The following is a 6,000-nucleotide window of genomic DNA, read 5'->3' on the forward strand; positions in this document are numbered from 1 at the left end:
TTTGCAAGAAGGACCAGTGATGAGCAGGGACGATGAGAGGGGGACAGATGTCCCCATTCAGAGCACGTGTCAGAGCATCAGCTGGTGCTGCTGGGGAGAAGGAGGGCCAGGGTTAAGCAGGGTGAACAGTTGAACACAAAATGTTCCCTCTGTCTGTGCAAGTCTCCTTCCAGAGGTGTGCATCATGAGACAAACCAGATTCAATGCAACTGAAATATTGCTATGATTACCCAGGGAGATATGAATAATGGGCTATTTGCTAAGTCTTTCTCTGAGTGCAATGTGCAACAGGCATGTTCCATGCTACTTGTTAGTAACTTTTAAACAAAAGCCCAGGGCAGACCATTTTCAGCAATTCTTAGGCAGGAATGGTGTGCTAGTCTCTGTTAGGACACAGTACAGTTTCTCTATACACACATATCCACAATATGTTGTCACCCTACCAAGATACATTGTTAATTGGTCCCCACGACTGTGAATCCTTTGCACCATTTTTAAATGCCCAAATAACATCCTAGAAACAAGATTTTCTGAAAACTTTCTCTTGTGCATCATCACCTCATCTTTCACAATGCAAGCCCATCTAATTTACTCTCATGTATTTGTTTTGCCCCAGTGGCTGCAGCCTCCACTGGGCACTGCTCTTTCTGGCTGTGGTCTGAACCTGTGGAGTCAGTGGCATGTGAAGGGCATTAATTTTTATTACAGCTCTGGGTCAATCCCTGCAGAGAGGCAGCAAATATGATGAATAGAAAAATGAGTTGCTGGTGCTGAGAGCTGCATCAAGACCTCTTATCTTAAATTCCCAAAGTACAGAGTACCATTCATAGCTGAAGGGAAACTTTAAAAACATTTAGCAGTGCCAGGTTTCTCTGTCACTCTTCTAGACAATACCACTCTACTTGTTTATGCCTGTGGAAATTGCAGATATCACAGAAATTCGTAAATCCACAACAAAACCCCAGTGAAGGAACTGGGAGGCTCTACACCAGTACTGGGGTGAGCTGAAAAGGGCTTTGGAGCCAGATATCTTTCCACAGAGACCTGATGGCTTTTCCTATTACCTTCCAGAATCTTCTTGTGAACAACTTTATTACATGAATGGGTTAAGCTACATAAAAATAATCAATAGAGTTGTGACAAAAGCCTGGACAGACAAGGTTGTTGGCAGTCTCAAAAAAGCATGTATCATCTCAGTTATTAATGGCCAAAACTGTCAGGAGAATTTAAAACTTTCCAAATTGTCATCCAGTAGCTGATGAGTCAGACACAGCCTTCAGATGAAGAGCTGAAGTTTTCTTTCATTTTTTTTCTCTGCTGAAGGAATCCAAATATTCAAAACTCTGAAAAGGCTCAGGCTACCATTCAGGGTTCCTTTGGGATAAAAGGCTGATCCTCAATGAAGAAAAATGAAGTGTTGATAGAACCAACTGCTGCACAAAATGCAGAAAAGAGAAAAAAGAGGAAGGATATGGCAGTGTATTCATTCTTCCATAAGGCCTTGGCTGTTTGGGGAGATTTTGTTATGGAGGATGCAGTCACTCTTCCAAAGACCAAGGCAAGACATTTTCAGTCTTCAGGCTATTGATATGAAATAGAAGAACATTTTTCTGTATTCAGTTCCAAAGACCAAAAAGCACAATAGAAAATGTGAGTTTCTCTTTTTTTTTCTTTTAATTTACTGAGGAAAAATGTCTGTCCAACAAACAGGAGTCCCTGTATCATTTGCTTTGGCAAACTACTCAAAGGCCCTCATTTCATCATCCCTCAAGAAATCAACATCAGTCTGGGGCCAGGTGTTTCACTGCTTCTCTGAATGTCTGGGTGACTTCAATCCTTTCTGGTCTTCATCGACAGAGTAATTTGAAATGCTTTATCCTGACCAAAAAACATTTACCTTGTCTCTTCCTGTGTTCCCTGATATTATTTATTGTCTCTCAGAACTGATCATTCTGGAAAGGAGGATGATGTGAAGCGATGGTGACAATCCAGGGCCATGAAACACATGAGAAATTGCCTGTCTTGCACAGGGGCTTCATCAGAGTAGGAGGTCACAGATAACTTCCCCTTTATTTAATTCACTAATATGGCTGGAGCCACTGTAGATAATGGAAAGAAGTAACAACAGAAAACTACATTTTCTAATATTTACTAATAACACTGTGGTTTTTTCCCCTATAATTTACAAAATGTCATGAGAAAGTTTTTCTGGTGCCTTTTGAAGGGGATGACCACCCACAGGTGGTCATCAGGTGCCTCCAGCTCAGCAGGTTCCCCTGCAGGAGAGACAAAGCAGCCTAGGGCATAGGCTGAGGACTTCTTCCAGGGCTGATGAACCTCATGGATGAGCTGTTTCATGGCCTAAAATTCTAATAACCCATTAGCAGCTGCTAAGGGATTCTTGTGAGACACCCCAATCTGGCTTCAGGAATCTCACATGATTTTGAAATGTTCCTGTGAGCAGAGGACTTCCCAGTTCAGTTTGTCTCTCTATTGGGATGAATTATCAAAATGAAATACTAACAGTCCCATCTGCTGTATGGACTGCATATGCCAGTCAAAATGTTACCTGTCTGCAGTTCCCCCTTCCTTCACCCTCCTGAAGACAGAGATTTGAATACATATTGAATAAAAATTTGAAGTGACAGGTTTATCAGGATTTGATTCGTTCACCTTAGTATTTTTTTAATATGAAAATTTATTTTTCCTTTGAGCTGTATCTGAGTGTCTGAGACAGACAAGGAGCTAAGAAAGGGGCAAGGAATTGCAGAAAACACAGCTGAAAGATAAATTTCCTACTCAGGCTTTCTCTTGAAGATCAGTTTTGGAGTTTCTTCTTCAGAATGAAGATTGTCCATTACCTGACTACCCTAGAGCTTAGAAACCTCATCCAGTTATGAATGCATCAAGGAGTTCTTGTTTTCTCTATTTAATCTCTGTTTTCTATGTCAGTCCCTTGGAGAGGAGCCCTGGTTGCACACTGTTCTCAGCCTGACCTGCTCTCTGAGCAGCCCCTCTGACCTCTCTCAGCCTGAAGAGGTTCCTTGCCACAAACACTCTCTCCTCATCTAATGTGCTCACATCAGGATTCCTGGCTTGAGGCATTTGGCTCAACCACAGCTGCTAAGATTTCTTGGAAATTCAACCACAGTGTCATAATTCCAAGGCATGTGTGCATTTTTTCTTTCGTGTTGAGATGTGAAAACATGGGTTTCTTGTCTGCTGGGATGGAAATTCCATTGTGCCAATGGCTATATATTCCTTTTGTTCCCTAATCCTGAAAGTGCTGGATGCTTTGTGGGCTTCTCATGTGATAAAACAGATGTATTCTCAATTATGTTCAGTGCCTGCATTAATGAAAAGATTTTAATTTCTTCCAGAGTTAACTTTGTGTTTTTGCAAGAAGGCATTTTGTTTCTAAGTGTTATTAATTCCAGTGTGACTAACATCACCTGGAAACCTGGAAGCTGAACATTCAATTTACTCCAGTTTTTGACACAGCCAAGTTCAGAGAAACTTTTAGCAAACGAGCAGTTGGATGTTTCCCCTTGTCATCATGTCAGCAGTGCTGATGGCTGTGCCCAGTTACCTCTGGTAACAGGCGAGACACCAATAATCCCACCCTGGCTGCAAAACCTTTCAGAACCTCCTGCTGCTGCCAGATGGATTTAGTTGGGTGAATTGATAAACAGTGCTCAGATTTGTCAGGGCAAAGAATTTTGGAACTGAATAACAATTACCCTTTTGAGGATGAAGAGAAAATCATCAATCCTCCTTACTAAAGAGTGAAGAATTTTAGGCCTGGCTCTCATTTTGATTTCACACGTTCCATTCATTGCTTCTGTCAGAAATCAATTAATCAATAAAGCATGATCCTACACATGTTTTAGGCATTTTAGATTTGCTAGGAGACTCAACAACACTTTTGAAATGGGATGCTTTTGAAAACCCTCATAATAAAAAGCCTACTGTCCTTAAACACTTAATGTCTAAGCATGCACCCTTGGCTATAATGCCTTCTTCCAGGCTTAGAAGGAAAATCAAATGGGATTTGTGACTGACTGCAGTGGATTAATTGACCTGTTTAAAAATGCCTCTTTAAAAAAGTGTGCAGTTCTGGGTGCTGCAGTGTAGGAAGGATGTTGGGCTATTAGAGAGTATCCAAAGGGCTGTAAGGATGGTGAAGGGTCTGGAGGGGAAGCCACAGGAGGAGCATCTGGGGTCTTGGTTTGTTCAGCCTGAATGAGTCTGAGGGGAGACCTTATTGTAGTCTGCAACTTCCTCAGGAGGGGAAGAAAAGAAGCAGACACTGATCTCTTCTCTCTGGTCACCAGTGACAGAGGGAATGGCCTGAAGAAAAGTCAGGGAAGTTTAGTTTGGATATAAGGAGCAGTTTTTACCCCAAGAGTGGCTGGGCACTGGAATGGGCTCCCCAGGGAAGTGGTCACAGCCCCACACCTGACAGAGTTCAAGAAATGTTTGAACAATGTTCATAGGCACATGATGGGATTGTCAGGATTTTCTGTGCAGGGCCAGGACTTTATTGGCCTTTGTGGGTCCCTTCCAACTCAAGATATGATTCTATGGCTCTATGAGAAGTGCTTCCATTCCCCAAGGTCCCAGTGAACAGGTCCAATGATTTATTTCTCTGCTGCACCTTTCCAGGAAAACTTGCTGAGGATAGTTTACATACCACTGCTGACCCATGTGGAAAGGAACATTTCTTATAGACGGACAGACACTTTCTTCATTCATTCATGCCCTCTAAGATATTATTTTTTGCATTCAAATTTTTAAAAAAACATTATTTCCATTCATATGTCAAATATAGAATCTCAGTTATAGGATCTAAATCATTAAGCAAACTATGGTTTCAGGATGCCTGATAATTACCAAGGATCCAAGAAGGCTCAGCTCACTTTGCCATTGCTGAAAAACCCCCAGGAAATTAAACTTGGGACACATTTAAATGACTTTTTAAAGTTATTTTTCATCCATTTTCTTTCCTTCAGAAGATAGAGTATTATGGCAATCTCTATTTACAAGTTATGAATGTGAGGTCTGTAGCTATGTCTGCATCTTTGAACTATCCTTTGTGAGGGGGAGGGGGAAGGGCTCCTGCAAAAATATCAAAAAATGAGACCTGTAGAGAGGGATTACAAGTTCCCCATTTGCAAGAGAAGGACACCCGGCACTTCTTCTTCAAAGCCTTTTCTAAGCTCTAAAACATTTCATCACTGACATGATGAAAAATATGAAACAAGTGTCTACAAGAACCAGAGTCTGAACTTGGACTCCCTTCAATTTCACATCTCAATAATAAACCAATCTTTATTTTCCAGGTTGTGGTTACACAAATATACTTCCACAAGGCTCATTTGCCATCTTCACTCCTCTTGAATTTCCACCCACCTTGTTTGTTTTACAAATTTTGTTTATAATCTCTTTGTCCAGCCAACATTTTTTTTCTCCTCTGTCGATGTACAGATGGAGGTTCTGCTTTCCTGGAGATTCAGGGGCTCTGGGATCCACTGCCTGGACACTGCCACTGGCTGCTGGCCCAGGGCTGTCTTTGAGCTGTGTCTGCAAGCATGGGTCAGACTTCATGTTCATTTTGCAGGACTATAACTCTATAATTAGCACAGCAGGTTCAGACAGGAAGCTGCTCCCTCCAGACCCATTTTCAAGGCAATTAGGGTTGTGCTTTTTCACCATGGTGCTTCTGAGCTGGGCTCTGTCTGTCCCACAGCAAGAATAACATGGGAAGCACCCATTACTGTGTATTGTTGTGGCTTGGCATGAGGAAAGAAAGCACACATTCTATTTATAGCTCAGTGTCAGACATGGGGAGATTGTGGTGAAGATTGTCAGTGGGTTTCTGTTTTCCAAAGATATTGACATGTATATGTACTGCAAGTAGCAAACACTTGCACGAGGGAAAAAAATCAACCCTCAGTTTGAGGAGGTGTTTCCATGGTGGATTTAGTGCCCTTCCAGAAC

The sequence above is a fragment of the Molothrus aeneus genome, chromosome 1 (genome assembly GCF_037042795.1).
Source record: "Molothrus aeneus isolate 106 chromosome 1, BPBGC_Maene_1.0, whole genome shotgun sequence".
Classification (NCBI taxonomy): Eukaryota; Metazoa; Chordata; class Aves; order Passeriformes; family Icteridae; genus Molothrus; species Molothrus aeneus.